Source organism: Arvicanthis niloticus, chromosome 2 (genome assembly GCF_011762505.2).
Source record: "Arvicanthis niloticus isolate mArvNil1 chromosome 2, mArvNil1.pat.X, whole genome shotgun sequence".
Classification (NCBI taxonomy): domain Eukaryota; kingdom Metazoa; phylum Chordata; class Mammalia; order Rodentia; family Muridae; genus Arvicanthis; species Arvicanthis niloticus.
Genome location: NC_047659.1, coordinates 3,662,130 through 3,679,527, shown reverse-complemented (window position 1 = coordinate 3,679,527; position 17,398 = coordinate 3,662,130). Strand labels below are relative to the sequence as shown.

The 17,398-nt window shown below is 41.8% G+C and overlaps 1 pseudogene; it reads left to right on the top strand.

Moving 5' to 3' along the window:
- Positions 1–15,236: 15,236 nt before the first annotated feature.
- Positions 15,237–16,471, top strand: LOC117704390 (ribosome biogenesis regulatory protein homolog; annotated as a pseudogene).
- Positions 16,472–17,398: the final 927 nt, after the last annotated feature.

The window sequence follows — 17,398 nt, the reverse complement described above, 5'->3', positions numbered from 1 at the left end:
GAGCAAAGCTCCAAAAGCAGGCTTCATGTATTCCACACATGATACATATTCCACACATGATACATACATGAGTTGTAAACACAACTTATGGATAGTAGGAACAATGTTCTAACCCCCTTTAACACAACATTTACATGTACACACATAGTCCATGGATGGAAGACACAATTCTCCAGCCACACCACACCATGCTTTATTCTTTCATCCATGGTTTATAGATCCTGGCAAACTATTTCAAGCAGTATACAATTACAATGTGATTATGTTTCAGTTTCCTTCTGGTAAATGATTATGAAAAAGCAGTGTGTTGATACATAATTAACATTAAAGGAAATAACTTTACATATTAAGGTAAAAAAAACCAAATTATTCTTTAAAAACCTATGTACATTCATAACCAAGCAACTTATTATAGATTAACAAAGTATAAGCAAGAAAGGTAAGTTTCTCAGCTCGTTTCACTTACTGGATGGCAGCAATTTGATGTTATAAAGAAAGAATTAATTATTTTACTATTTATCTTTAAAAGTAATCTTGTAAAATTCTTAAAAGAATCACAAATGTAAACATTTATATCAGTCATATCTACCTTAAATCCTTAAAATGCATATCTACTCATTAGCAGTTCTTAAAATGTCATATCAGGACGCAGAGGGTAAAATAAGGGTATAAGTAATCAATTAACTCCCTTCCACCCTCAGTGAGAGTCCTGTAAGCCAGTGCTACCATGGTTTTGTTCTCTGAACAACAAAACCTCCCTAGCTTTAGCTAATACAATTAAGCCTTTGTGATCTTCATAGTCTTCTCTAAGTTTTCTTTATATCAGAGCCAGTGGTAAAGAACATGGCTACAGACCTTCACTAAAAACTTTATTGTTCCAAAGATTTTCTAAGTGTGGTGGTCATTGTCGACAATCTACATTTTCTTTAGAGTGGGGACTGAATCATGATGTGCTCCACCAACAATGACAGAAAGACATCAAACATTAATATTGTGAATGCAAGAGACACCGTCAGGTTAGGGACAGGAAGCACCCCTAATGTTTTCAAATAACTCATAGATTCAGAGGGATGTGAGGGCAGGAAGCAGAGCAGTACTTCATAACAGCATACTGTCCTCAGGACACAGAGTCTTCATGGCCATGCCAAACCAAGGCCTACCCCTGTGGCTGTGGTAACCCATGGGCTGCATTCCATAAGTTTTAAGTTATTTGTCATTTCTCTTGAATGGTTCTTGGCAAGTCACTTCACACAAGCTGTGAAACAGGAGAATCTCCAGTTGTTTGCCTTTGGAAGAGCAAAGGACTAATACAACAGAGAGAGGAACTGTCCTCACCTCTAACCTACATTATCTTCAGCAACACTTGTGAAACAGCTACTTCAACACAGATCAGAAGAGATAGTATGATGTTATTGGGGTTTACTCTGTCAGGGTAGCATCATGATAGCATCACAGTATACCATGCTGGATTATCCACAACATATGGACAGCTGAGAACCAGGCAAATGTTAAGAAACTCAAAATGTTAAAAGATATAGGGGATCCACTTGGTTTTACCCCCTCCTCCCAGCCTGAGCTCTTATGTTCTTTTGGAGGACACCAAGTGATGCTGCAGTTTACTGCCAATAGGTGACCAACTCCTTCTGCTTCAGCAGGTACTGCACTCTTTCCTCCAGTCTGTTATGCTCTTGTTCAGTAGATGATTGTGATTTGATAGAGGATTATAAGCACGTGTGTGTGCATGTTACAGTGTGCTTGCACAGATACATGTACACTTGTGGACATACACAACTACATGTATGAACACATAAAAGCACAGTGCATTACAATCATGTGTTCAGTTTCCCAATTAACGCTAATGCAAGTGGCTATAACCTGTACTACTGTAGAAAAGAAAGTTAACTTTTGTCAGATGGAGAAAGATCACAGTGTGCAGAGAGATAACGAACTCTGACAAAGTGCACAGACAAGGTGACGCTTGGAAGTCCTTGTCCTTGTAGCAAAGCCCACTTAGTAAGTTCTCCAGGCTGTATAGTAAAGGCTTGGTTCCCCAGAAAGGACCAGCCCCTTGCTCTCACACACTGCTTCCCTCTTGCTTTAAGAGAAACACTTTTCTCCAAAAGGAGCTCTCTTAACCACAGAGCAATGAGGTCAGGAAACTAGAAAATCTTCATAAACAGGAGGCAAAGTAAAATTTTAATCCCTGTAAGGTGATTTTTATCAGGGATTTGATTGGCTAACAGAAGGCTGATGATCTCATGTCCAAATGATGTATGATTTCATAACGAAATATATTTCATGGAAGGGCTGGACCACATTGTACATTTTCATTCTTTGACTGATGAACATTTACATAATCTCAATTTGGGGCTGCTCTGAGGAATGCTGCTAAAATCCAAATATCCCCTAGTTTCTCTGTGGACACCCACTTCTCATTCTGGAATCACTGGGTCACCTGGAGACTGCAGTTAAACTTTCTGAAGAATGGTACATGACTTCTGGAAGGGCTCTATCATGCACTGCCAACAGCAATATCTGAAGGGTCCTCATCTTCCCCAAATTTCCAGGAAGTCAATTTTAACACAGTGTGAACATGTTTGGGATAAAAGAAGGTACTGAGTGCTGCAGACACAGAGCTTTAGTGTATCAGGAGCCTAAGTGGGCTGCACTTCACTGAGACAGACCTGTTCTCACACCTCACCATGGCTATGTGAATTCCGCTTGTGTTGGAAGCACCTGCAAGCACAGGGCTACTATAATCTCTCAAAGAACAAAATGCAGGCCAAGTTCTAAAGACAGGATAACTGATTCAGTGTTAGGCAAAGGTGGAAATAAAATGCTAGCTGGCATTGGGGATGAGAAAAAACAGGTTGTAGGGGAGATACAGTGAACCCCTGACCATCCAGTGAGCTGTTACCATTTACCCAGGATAGAGAAGGGACACAACTTCCCAGCTACCCTTTCTGCCTCCCTTGGACCTTGATTTGCCACAGCAGTCTCCTCCAAACCTTTGTGTACCCCATTGCTGTGGTTTCCACCAAATGATTTTATTGTAAATGAACATATTTTGCCTCTACAAACTCCTGAGAACTTTTATATTTACAATTACAGATTTTGTTTGTTCCAGGGTGGATATGTAAAAAGTTGGGTGGCTTCATGCAATGTTTGATACAGAGTGGTAAAAACCTGAGTGGCCATAGTACTTTCTCACTTAAGGTGGGTACAGTCATTGTTAAAGATGTTCCTTCCATGAGCAAGTGAACATGAACATGTGCAGAAAACCACAAACATGTGTATGAGAAAATACATAGAAACACAGACAGACAGACAGACAGACAGACAGACAGACAGACAGACACATACACACACATTCAAACATACAGAAGCAACCACAACCACAAAAGCTCATACAGGCATCCACACCTACACTTAAACTCAACATGAGGACACAGATGCTCACCCACACTTGGGAAAGAACATATATGTGAATGCATGTGTGCTCATACACACATACAATATTGTACGAAGACCTTCACACATGGCCATATGTGCACACACAGATACACACATTCACAAAAACACATAGAGAGAGGCTCCCATCTATACTCATATACCCACATGAACACCACTGGTAATGCACTAAGATCAAGAATTGAAAAATGAGACCTCATAAAATTGCAAAACTTCTGTAAGCCAAAGGAGACTGTTAATAGGGAAAAAATTGCAACCAACAGATTGGGAAAACATCTTTACTAACTCTGCATTTGAAAGAGGGCTAATAATACAAAGAACTCAAGAAGATGGAATTGAGAATCAAATAACCATATTAATAAATGGGATACAGAGTTAAAGAAGAATTCTCAACTGTGGAATACCAGGTGGCTGAGAAGCACCTAAAGAAATGTTCAACATCCACTACTGGGCATATACACAAAAGATGCTCCAACATATAAGAAAGACACAGGCTCTACTATGTTTGTAGCAGCCTTATTTATAAAAGCCAGAATCTGGAAAGAACCCAGATTCCTTTCAATAGATGAATGGATACAGAAAATGTGGTACATTTACACAATGGAGTACTACTCAGCTATTAAAAACAATGACTTCATGAAATTCTTAGGCAAATGGATGGAACTAGAAAATGTCATCCTGAGAGATGTAACCCAATCACAAAGAATCACATGTGGTATTCTCTCACTGATCAATGGATATTATCTCCAAAGCTGGAAATACCCAAGATTTAATTTGCATACAAGATGAAGTTCAAGAAGAAGGAAGACCAAAATGTGGATACTTTGGTCCTTCGTAGAAAAGGGGACAAAATACACATGGGAGTAGATACAGAGAAAAAACTGTGGAGCAGTGACTAAAGAAAATGCCATGCAGAGACTGCCCCACCTGGAGATTCATCCCACATACAGTTACCCAACCCAGACACTATTATTGATGCTAAGATAGAGGATATAACTGTGATCAACACCCTGCCTCCTGCAGACTTTCTCTGCTGAACTAACTCTATGCTTAGCTACAAAAGGAAGGTCTTAGGTCTCCACCACATCTGGCTGGACTGTAGCTTCCCCTCCAGTTTAATGGAGCAGGGACCTTGAATGAGTCCTTATACTTTCATTTTAAGCCCAGCCCACCCTTCCCAAATCTTACCATGTGACCTCAGACTCCCTTTCCAGCCCTTCCCTCATTCATTACAAATTCCTATCCCTGGGTTGGTTGGCCCACCCATTTGCGGAACAACCAGGGAGCAAACATGGTACTCATGGAACCAGAACAGGATATGGGGCACAAAGGGGTGCTCAACAACAGCTGCACATATGAGACAAAAGTTGTTTTCAAGGTTTTGGTGGTCCTATTTAAATGACCCTTTGGAAACTGAACACCAGCCTCTCATTCTCAAAAGGGACTATGAGGCTCTTAGAGGGAAGAGGGCAACAGTCCAGGAACCCCAGTGGCACATAGGATGGTTCCCTAGTCTGGTGGGAAAGCAGTGGATTTGGTTGACTGACCACTGAGGCCAACTTACCTTGGTTCTTATAACTGGCCATCTGTTGGTCTTCAGTATCCAGTGGCCCCAGATACCAAGCTTCTTCCAGAATCTCCAAGTCTGGGTCCCTCCATGACCCAGGGACTTTCACACAGCACTCTTCCTCTCAATGCCTACCATATGGTGGCAGCAAGAGGAGCATCTGCATCTCCAACACTCAGGTCATGGGGACAGTTGCCCCGGCTGGAAATGACCTTCCTGGCTGTTTCTGCAAGAGCCTCTCTCTCTGCTCTACCTCCTAGGCTGCCAATGCTACACTATCACTCTAGGCAGAGGAGCTCCTGGTCCTGTGACCACCACCCCTTCCAGCTCTATGGAATGAAGAGGTGTCTAAGGATGCCACTTCCAGAATTATCTAAGACCCAGATCATCCCTCCTGCTCTATGGTGCCTCAGTCAGAGTGGCTCTGGTCCAGCCTTCTCCCAGGACAGAAAGAAAGGTACCCCATTCATTGTTTTGTAATTAGAGTCTTTTATAATAAAAAGTTTTAAAATATACTTATTATAAAAATACAAAGTTAGACTTCTTTGCCTATCCTGTACTGAGATAACACCCTGGAAATTTATGGTGTGTCTTATTGGCTTCACCATGAGGATTCATGAAATCCTACAGTGCATCCCTCTGCTAACATTGTTTTGCTGAGTATTTCATGGACATTACTTTGCTTCAGGACACTTCTCCCTCACAGTTTTGTAGAGTGCTGCATTTCAGAGAAATCACTGCATGCTAATTCCTTAGCTTGCTTTGAACGTCATTAGGGATGTTTTAATATCACATGAACTGTAATGTTTTGTAAAGTTCATGGATAATAAACATGACTGACTGTCTTTTTAATGGTGCTACCAGGGTCTTCTGAGAGGGAGCCAAGGTAGGTTTAGAGAGCAGAATATGTTTCTACTTGAAGCTTCCTGGAGGATGTTCTTAAAACCCTCTTTTTTTAGTATCCTGAATTGTGTGGACCAGCCTATCTGTATAGAGCTTATTAATTCTTGTAGGATCAGCAAGTATCTGCATGGGAAAAGTTCCTGAAACAGAAATAAGTACAGGCCTGACCAGCAGAGCCTGGGTTTGTCTAAGACCCTACTACAAAGCTTAGGTCCAACTCCCTTCTCAAGTGTCAGGAAATGTGCTGAAACATAGCAATCTTTGGATTGATGTGTTTGTCTCTGTGTGTTTCTGTGTGTGTCTCTGTGTGTGTGTCTGTGTGCTTTTGTCCATGTGTGTGTTAGCAGTTTTATGTTGTGTATTTCTGTATTGGTAGGTGCTTGTTTTAGGTGTTTGTAGTATGGTTTCTTGTACATACAAGTGTGTTTTTAGGTATGTCTCTGTGTGTGCATGTGTGTGTGTGCATGTACGAAGGCATGAACTTGTTTGTTTCTGAACATATGTGTACATATTCATATGTATCTATACATATATACACTTGGTCAGCAAACATCTTAAATGATAACACAGTCCAGCTTTAATGAGAAAGTACTCTATCAGTTCACTTTGCATCACAGAAACATCAAATACAGTAGCAGGTCATCATGCCTCTCCACCTAACTCAATAGAACTAAAGGAGACAGATAATGGTGTAAAGTCAGATATTCAACAGTTGGTAGAGAAAAACTATTCATCACTATTGAAACTGGTTGTAGAGCAAATCTATTTATCTATATTGAAATCATTTGTAGGAAAATAAAAGACTGTGGTACATGGAGGTGAGTAGGAGGCTGCCATGTCAAATCCATGAGCTTGAGAGTCAACAAGGCTGGCTAAGGGTCTTTGTCCCATCTCTGCTCTTCTCTCTTAGCAGTTGTATCACGTCTTTCTTCATTAATATCTCTTTTGCAGTTCAATGCTTTCTTCTGTGAAGATTTGTATACTGCACATTCTTGCTGATTATAGTGTCTCTTCAGTGAGCATGGATTCTGGGAGATGGATTCTCTGGGGATTCACAGATGGAGGGGTTCACAAGAGGAACCCAGGCAGGTTCCTGCACTCTAGATATAATAACAGCCTTCACTTGAATGGTTGCTAGGCTCCCTAGAAGACCTCTGTACAGTGCTCTATTCAGACATTGTTATGCAGTTATTTTTCAATATAATATATATGGACTATTGGAGAAATGTGGTGTTTTATTTTAGCTCCAGCACAGTGTGTAGTTCACAATTAACTTGTAAGGTGTGTATTAAATCTGAGAAAAAATTTTAGGCCCAGATGCTCTGTGGCACTGCTTCTTTGGGGATACAAGGAAAGACCTTAGCTCAAAGGTCATACTGGATTGTCCTGCTGAATAAGCCTGGTGTTTGCTGGATAGCTGACATGACAGGTCCTCACCAGGCCTTTATGTCTTGCTCCCCTATGTCTGAAATACTCCAACAGAAACTCAAACAGGGCACAGAATAGGTCAAGGTATCCCACAGACAATTCTTCACCAGGAGCACTGATTGTGCAAAGCAAATGAACCACCATTGCATCTCATCCCTATAACCATAGAAATCTTGGGCTGAATTTTTTTCTTTTCTTTGGGTAAGTATATATCATAAAGGCCTTTATTTTGTCTAGCCTCTGTTTCTGCAAGAGTGCATGTTTGGAAGGGTTCAGAGATGTGCTGAGGGTCATTAAGATCTGCTGGTCATCCGGGAGGGGCCTGAGAATGCAAATTTTGCTTGTCCTCATGGGTCATCCTGAATAATTTTATGGAGATAAGTCAAGCAAAGTTTAAAGACTTTGAGGTATTGTCTGAATCATGACTCCTGCTTTGCCTTGCAAAGACTTGTCCAACAGCACCCCACCCCAATTGGGGCATAGCTACATTCATCTTGAAGACATTATTACCATTAGTCACAGCCTTTGCACTATATTTCTAAGGCCATCAACAGACATTTCCTTGAAATGTAGCATCGCTTATAACTGCACAGCAGAGATCATGAATTCCAAGATATTTGGTAGATGTTAGGATATTTGTTTGTTTGTTTGTTTTGTTTTGGTGTTGGTGTTGTTCTACTGATGACGAATTTTGTTCTCTTGGCCTGGACAATGTATTTGATGATATTTATTAATTTGGTTAGGGTGTTGTTTCTGTTTTTGCATTATTTCATTTATGTGTATGGGTGTTTTTCCTGCTGTATGTCTATACACTACATGCATGCAATTCTCCTGAGGCCAGAAGAGGTCAATAGATTACACCTGGAGCAGAAGTGATGGAGGCTTTTTTTTTTTTTTTATCTCATGTGCATTAGTGTTTTGCCTGCATGTATGTCTGTGAAAGTGCCAGATCATGTAGTTATAGATGGTTGTAAGTTGGCATGTGGATGCTGGGAATTGAACTTGTGTCCTCTGGAAGAACAGTCAGTGCTCTTATATGCTGAGCTATCTCTCCAGCACCCGAGATGGAGGATTCTTAATGTGACTCTTTAGATCTTCTAAGAAACAAAGTCTCAAATGGATAAGCCATCTCTCCAGCACCTGCCTGGACTTTTGTCTTTCCTTGTGTGGTGTATCAGCTGCACTGGATCACACCCAACCAAAGACAGAAGATTCTTGAGACCTCTAGGGTCACATACTTGGGGTAGGCATGCTCAGTGTTTAAACTCTGAGGCCTGCATGTAGGGCATTAGAGTGGGTTCCTGATCATGCCTCAGGATCTCTTTTTGTCAGGGTTGGAGCAGATCTCTCCTGTCTCATCCTGCATGACAATGCACATTAGGCTTTATTAGATGAATTGCATAATTGAAAACTCTCCTAAAGGTGGAGGTGGTAAATAAATCATGTCGAAGTACAATCAAAACAGTGTTTAGATTAAGCTTCAGACAAGTCCAGGGGGATGGAACCTGCAGCAGAGGATACAAGTCTGTGATGGTAAATATTTCAGTTCAAGGCTAGCAGGGAGAGGGATGGTAGATGTTGCCTGTATCTTTGCTCTACCTACTGCCTTTACTCTGGGTAGTGACTGTGCTACCAGGCCCCTCTTAGCTTCCCTTAAATCTGAGCCTAACACAAACACAAACACACACCCACACAATTTTACAAAAATACTTTATCTCAAAAAGATTAGGGCATCCCATACCCACCATGACCTTTTACTCTTGACAGTATATTGATCTGTAAGTACAACCAGAAGTTAGAAATGTATAAGGCATTCAGTGATTAGTGACAGGCTTTGGTCCTGGCTGAACCCCAAGGCTGTACAAAGCATTCCTGATCTGCTTGCCATGCTATTTTCTTTCCCAGCAGCCACATCTGCTGCTCAGTGTCATCATGATTTTCTCCAATGCTGCACAGCAATTGTCCTGTCATCTCCTTAAAGTCAGAAGTTTACTGAGATTTGTTGAAGGTTTCCTCTTATTTTGTATCAATAATCAAAGGAAGGTAGTCTAGAATAAAACCTGCAATGGGGTCATCTCCAGTTAGATCTCTTTTATGCCAGCTAGCAAAAGACAAAGTGTCTTGCCCTTGATCTTCACTTATTGCCAACCCCGGTTATGCATGCTGACCTCTGCAGGTGTCTTTATACTAAAGGCTCACCCCTATATTCTACATTCATTGACTCAAAACTCCAAGAATGTGACTGAGGCATAGGTGTCTTCAACAAAACTCTAATGGTCATTCTAATGCTCAGGCATTGCTGTAAGCCACAATATTACCTTCTCCCTCATTAGAGCAGTATTCTCTAATACCAAGAAATACAGTTTTGGTGCAAACTAATAAGAGGTCATCAGGTCTTTGAGACAGTTGGTCTAGGGAGGAAAGGGCAGGATTAGAAATTTTGCATCTGGCCCTCTTCAGGGGTGTTCATCATTTCAAAAAATTTAAAAGCCCTTATACAAAGAGCAAAGACACAAATCTGGTGTATTTTAGAGGAAAAAACCCAGATCCTCTGTCAGTGCAAGCTGACATCACTGGTAGTATGGTCAGAGAGCACCTCGCCATCAGATCCCATGGTCAAGGGGGTGAGTCCCGGGTGTCCTTTGCAGGCACCTTGCTCGTCTCATCCGCAGGCCTTGGGAATCTTCTCAGGGCTGAGGAGGGGTGAGGCAGGTCTCAGGAGTAGGCAATCTGGCAGTGGTGCTCCAGGCAGCCCAGGTCTGATCGCCCCTTCAACCCCTCCCAGCTCTAGGCAAGCCCCTCAGGGAGCAGGTCTCTTGGTCCTGGTGCTAGAGCATAGGGTGCTGGTCAACTTTGCAGTCAAACTGGGTTCCACCACTAAAGTTTGCCAACTTGGTAGTTTCCAAAAGTTTGCCTAGATGGATGAATGACTGGTACCTCATTGTACCATTTGGGCTGGTTTCCTAAATTGTAGATTTTCTTTCATTTTAAGTCCTTGGAACACCAGTCCTACTTTTTCGGGATCTGGGTAGGATTCAGGGTTTCTCCAAAATAGTCAATACTTTTAAAGATTGCACTCTGGTGAAAGCAACAATCAGGCATTTGTATTGGTGGAATTTAAGTCCACTTCAAATTTGGTTATGCTGTTCTCTTGGGGTGGGGCATGCATCCCATCCATATCTCGATATTAAATCAGGGCAATGTATTTAATATTAACATTAAGCACATGGGGAAGTAACGCTTTAAGAAACAGCACTTCTGTGAACAGCTTCCCATCTTCCAATACTTAATTGTGACAAAGCAAAAAAACATTTGAAACACTCATGAGACATGTGCTGCAAACCACTATGTATTCCAGTCATTGGGTTTCTTGGAATCTAAACTCCTGGCCATACACATGAGTCTGTGAGGCTGTGTCAACATTTAGTAGCAACAGCAAGCCAGCCATCCTATTCCAGCAAAACAGAATTAACTGTTTAACTTGGAAGGAGGCTGGTGCGTGTTGGTTCAACTCTGGGAATTCTTGACATCTCTGCACTATGATGTTTCCTGCTGGGTTTGCTGTGCAGACTGATGAAACCTTCTCTCCTGTAGAAGTTCAATGATAGTTTTAGCTAATGTCTGGTGAAAGAAGGCATGTTTCATTTAACTGGTACTTTGGTTTCTCAGTTTGGGGCACACAGTCAACAATCACCCTTACTGACATGGGTTCTATTCCTTAGTGATGTTCCTCAGCATGGTACCATGCAGACATATGGCTGGGCATCTCTTCTGGGCCATTCTGGCCTTCCACCCACAATCTCTAGGTAGTGGCTGTCTGTGTCAGCAAGCACGACAACTCGCTGCATGTCACCACCTGTCTATAAAGTGTCATCCTTTAAGATGCATGGCATTACCACACAGTTCATGCTGGACTGTTTGCCTGTCCTGCACCAAAAGGTTTTTGAGAACAGACGTATCATTTGACTTTGTATTTGCTGTGTCTCCCATCATTGTTCAGTTTGGTTAAGAAATTAACAGTGAACACCTATATATTTATGCATCACTGTCTGCCAGCTTGAACCACCAGACTTAAAATACACTCTAAACTTAGAGTAAACTGTTTCTTATACTTTAGTACAATGCATGCTACTCTATTCCTAGGTACCTCATGCCAAACCACTCACTTTATAATATTGGTTAAAGTCAGCAAATGGCATGGAGTAATATATCCTGAAGACAGACTGTAAGCGTCTCACAGGCAGGCTTGAACTCTCATTCTCTTTCTCCTCTTTAATGCCTATGTAATAATCAGCCTTCTAAGAACTTGTTGAATGGCAGAGATTTTACCCAGAAGTCTTTCAATGGCAATGGTCAATACACAACTCAACACAAGCAATCAGTCAAACAAAAAAGAAGAAGGTATTAACTATGTAACTGAGTGAGAAGTGACCTGGCTCCCGGTGCTTAAACTATTGCCAGCAGGATTTCTCACTGCCCTTCTTTATTTCTTGTTTGGCTTTTCTGTGTTTGCTTTCTTGTGTTCACGTGAAGACATCTTTTGTCTTACATGGGTAGAGTTCTAACTTAGCAAACATGTTAAGGGTATCACTTTATTCTCTTCCACTGGAGATGATATCAGAAGAGGACTGTAACTTACCAACTAGATTTGGCTGCCATCCCTAAGCATCTCAGTGTGATCACAGGAGTTAACTCTTGATGGCCAGGCCTGTGTCATTTGCTTGTTTCTATAACCAGAGGATGGCTGTTACATGGGACAATCAAAACAGATTTGTGTATCTAACATTCCAAATCAGCACTTAGAACCACAAATATTTTGTGTGGTAGGGCTTTTTAAAATCTGTGGATTTTAATATGTAACATACAAATGTAATAATTTATATAATCAAAATAAGAGACCTTGCAGATAAGATAAAAGTTTAAACAGGAAGCTCATACAGGCTTTGCTTACACTTTATATAAATATGCTTAGCCTGAAGATAATTTAATATACATATTATGACTTACTCTCAGATGTGGTGGTACACTCTTTTAATCCCAGCACGTGGGAGGCAGAGACAAGTGGATATGTGAGTTGGAGGTCTGCTATCCCTAGCAAGTTCCAAGTCAGCAAGGACTATATACTGAGAAGCTACTATAAAAATGTAAAATTAGAATATATTTACTATGCCTGACATTTCTGTGCAAACCCTCATGTGAGGTCCACTTGTGTTTCCATGAAGAGACTCCCGTTTTGCACTTTGGAGCATTTCAACACTGTGAGTTTTCACGTGAGGGATGCTCAACCTATAGTCTCCTCCAGAATGTTCCAAGATAGGGAACTCTGGAATTCCCAGAGCACCTTAGTAAGAAAATACACAATACTGCTGTCAGGGAAAAAGGTGACCTTTAGAACTTGGAAACATTCTAAGTATTATAATCTACTCCTGAAAATAACTTTCCACTCAATAAGGCCTCACAGGTGGTCCAAAATCCCAAAGTATTTGGAATATTTTCGAACAACCTACCTGTTGTGTGCCTAACTTGTTTTTCTTTCATTGGCCAAGGTACAGATGGGAGGTATAACCTTCTAGAAGTGAATTACAGCTCATTAAAAATGATGGAGTCTTTGAGCTCCTGTTTGTCATGCACAAGATGTGCAAAGCCAAGACTGGATCAGGCTCCATGAAGTTCTTAAGGAATAATTTTCTTGGTTTGGGAAAATTTTTAACAAGCTCCTCTCCACAGGGTTGACTGAGAATGTGGGCTTGTCAGTGACTGAACACAACTTATTACCCATTGGAAATAGATGAGCAGCCACTTTTACCAACAGGAATTGTCCAAAGAACACTTTGGCAGTGCAGCCTTTTGTGCCTTGAAGTAACTATTGGGATTCAGCTTCATGATTGTATCTTTTCTCTTTCCTACCTTCAGGAACGTTTCAGCATACAAAGCAGTTCATTTTTCTCCCAGATTCCATCATTAATGTGGAAGCCTAGGAAACATTATCTTCCTGCAGTTCTCTATCAATTGCCTCAAGCCTTGATGATAGAATCAATGCCAAAACTGAAAAATGCATTCCTAATTCCATTTATCTTTAAGGGGAGCAGGCTTTTGTCTAATTGAGAACTTGGAGTAAAATCTTCCTGTAGAAAAGAGAAACAGGCAATCCTATATGTTTCATATAAGTAACAGGTCTCTCATTGAACGAATAATTGACATTAGTGAACTGGTTGAAGGCTAATTAAATGTGTAGCTTATTTACTATTTGAATTTTAATTGTGTTTTTCTATTCTGGTTCTCAACTGAGTAAGTACTTTACATTGTTCCATCAAACAAAAGTATTGTTTGTGGACAATGGTGGTGTATGCCTTTAGTCCCAGCACTTGAGAGAGAGACACAGACATATCTCTGAGGCTGAAGTCAGCCTGGTCTACAGAGCAAGGTCCAGGACAGCCAGGGATACACAGAGAAGAGAAGCCCTGTCTCAAATACAAACCAACAACAAAACAATAGTATCATAAAGGGAACAGACTTCCATTTTCTTTCTTTGGTGGCTGAGGCCACACTATTTTATAGCATTCATGGGGGTCAGTAAAGATATTACAAACCCAGAACAACTGTGGAAAATGAAGCCTCAGCAGAACCTGGAAGATGACAGTTACTTGGTAAAATAATGCCTTTAAATGGTAATAAATAAAATCTATATACTTCAAGTGTATTCTGAATCTCCTAGTGTTGGGAAGGGCACTCTTTTCTAATCTGCTGATCTCTGTGCTCAGGTGCCTGTAGGTGAAGCTTTATAGTACAATTTAAGTGACTTGACCAATTATCAGTGCTTAGCTGTATAACCTCCATGGGTCCCTGAAAACCCTGTGTCCTGCATTTCTATGAATCAACTGGACCAGAACATCCCCAGAGCCTTTGGGTCCTTTCTAACACCTGTGCTTCTGAGTTTGAAAGCAAAAGTCATGAGGGCCTGTATAATAGTAGTTTTGTAAGCATTTTTATAGGTAGATTACTAGAGAGTTCACCATGTAATCAGTGACTGACTGCTTCAACCAAATAAACTGTTTTGTGTAAAGAATCAGTTGTCTCACTTTAGATCAATAGCAATGTTTCTTGCTACATCATTTAAAAGGTGGCAGGAATTTTTGGTGCCAAACAGTTACCGTTTGAAAATATTCAATGTGCAATTCTAAAAGTCACAAGCATATACGCCATAAAACAAAATTATTTTCATTTTTCCATTTTGCTCTCTTACTTGGTGTAAGGTAATGTTTAGTCAGAAAACTGTCCTTGCTGGTTCACTCAGGCTGTTTTAAAATGCAGGAATTACAGAGCCATTTTCTTTCTGGGTGGCGTGATTAGAAAGATATTGGATAGAAGAATGATTTATGTCAGGTGACAAGAGAACTCATCCTTAGACACTGGCAACTGTGGGTACTGTGGGGATGATTCTGTGTGCAATGAGGAGGAGAGCCTGAACATCTGACAGCAGTGGAAGCTTCTCCTCCAGCACACTTGGAGCTATGAGAAAAGACTTAAATATGCAAGCGGTTCAAAAAGAACATGATAGGAAACACTCTGTGGAATTCATTTGAGTCTTTAAAATTTTTATTTCTCGTTATTCCCTGTGGAAACAACAAATTGTTCAACACACTTTTTATGAATTGCTGACTGGCACAAAACACAGTGGACAGAGAAGTATAATTTGTTGGAAAGCAGATTGTGTCTGCAGGAGTTCACTAGATAGTTAAATAGCTTTTTCTAAACTTTCTGATCATTAATTCATCTCTTTTAGAAATATAAAACAGAGTATCGCTGTAGTAGGGATACATTCTGCTGTTGCCCCAAAGTGAGGGAACACAGGTGTGCATCAGGAGCCATGGATGGCAAGAGAGTGGAGGACCTGCTGGCTAAGGCAGAGCAAGAGGAGGCGGAGAAGCTGCAGCTCATCAAGGTGCACAAGGAGCTAGAGCTGGAATTCGACCTGGGCAACTTGCTGGCTTAGGACCACAATCCCCGGACAGTGCTGCGCCAGGCTGGACCCTCACTGGATGCTGAGCTGCGGGCCCTGGCTACGGACAACATGCAGCTTCTCATCAACCAGCTACTGGCAGCTGCAGACCATGGAGTGCATGGAGGAGGCAGTGGTAGTGCGCTTGCTGGAGCCTGCCATATGCCTGCCACATGCCTGCCCTGCGAGAACCTGCTGCCCTGGCCCCTGCCCCTCACCCGCTGGCCTTAAGGGCATCCCATCCATTCCCAAAAGAAGACCAACCTCGTGTGGGACGAGGTGAGTGGCCAGTGGCGGTGCCTTAGGGCTACAAGCGCACACAGGATGACACTAAGGAATGGCTCATCAAGGTGCCTGGGAGCGCGGACCCCATGGAAGACCAGTTCACCAAGAGGATTCAGGCCAAGAAAGAACGCGTGGCCAAGAAAGAGATGAACCTTCTGTGGAACCTGGCCCGCGAGCACAAGATGCAGATGCCCAGCTCAGCTGGGCTGCACCCTAAGGGACACCAGAGTAAGGAGGAGCTTCGGTGGGAAGCTTCCAGGAGCGACTCCCCAAGGAGAAAGCACCCTGACCCTCTGGCAAGAAGAGGAAGTTTCAGCCCCCCTTTGGGTACTTCCCAGCCAAGAAAAAGAACCAGTGGGAGCTACTTCGAATCATGAACAGTAATAAACCTCAGCTGGAGGTGACAAGGGCCACCAACAAGCAGATGAGGGAAGAGGTCCATGAGGAGCCTGCTAAGAGGAGGAAGATGAGCCAAATGGCAAGAGAAAGAGGGGCTGGCCAGGACCTTCCTGCAAGAGAAAGGGCAGCCTGCCTGCTGGGTCATGGAGAGAAAAGGAAAGGAGGCCTGGGAGGCAAGAAGCATTCCAGGCCACCTGAGTCAGGGGGCAAGAAGACAGGAGTGCCCCCCCCCCAAGGTGGGAAGAGGAGGAAGTAGTGTTCTAACCTCTGGACCTTTTCTGAAAAGCTAGGACTGTACTAAAGGTTAAGTTGTGCATGCTGCAGGCTGGCTCAGGAGGTGGCTGCTGTCCTCAGTGAGATTGACATTGAAGTGACAGGTTTGCCTCCCCAAGAGAGTCAGTGCTGGACTACGAACTAATGGAGACGCTGACTGGCAGTTAGTGTATTTTGGAACGTGAGAATTATAGAAATGATATGGTCAGAACCAGGAGTAAGTTAAGGCCTGCCTTTTTTATCTTGACTTTGGATACTGGGTAAGAGTTGATCAGATTTCTTAGCTATAGTAGATTGGTTTCAACATTTTTGCATTATTTTTGTAACAAACCTTATATATTTATCAAAGCAAAGGAGGATGGGGGAAAATTACGTCCACCTGTGATTTACAAGTATTGTAAAGGTATGCTTTAACCTGATGTTGCTTTTAACTTTTACTGTTGGTAGGGGTTGTATGTGAAGTCAGTAACCTGGGTACCAGTATGGAGTGTGCTTGAGAAAAACAAAGTTTATAAAAACAATGGTTATAAAAAGACCCCTCCCTGGGCAGTGGTAGCCCATGCCTTTAATCCCAGCACTGGGAGGCAGAGGCAGGCTGATTTCTGAGTTTGAGACCAGCCTGGTCTACAGAGTGAGTTCCAGGACAGCCAGGGCTACAGAGAGAAACCCTTTCTCAGAAAAAAACGATATATAAATAAATAAATAATAAAAAATAAAAAGACCCCTTGTATTTGGAAAACTTTGCCACTAACTATTAATATTAAAAGTATAGTGCTTTTTGATGTTGGTTCAGGTTGTGGATTTGGCCAGTGAATTGCTTTAAGTGATATATTGGAACCACACTAAGTAATGGTAATTAACCTTGTAATGGTAATTAACTCCAGAAAATGGTTGTCATTTTGTTTGTAACTGATGGCTTTTGTTTAATTGGCTTGAGTTTACCAAGTGCTGGTTTGGAATTCAGTATGGAGCCAAGGCTGAGGTTAGAGAGGAGCATCCACACCCAGCAGAAGACTTCATGTTTATTTCTGTCCTGGATGTTTTTCCCCATTTCATTGTTTCATTTTTGGTCT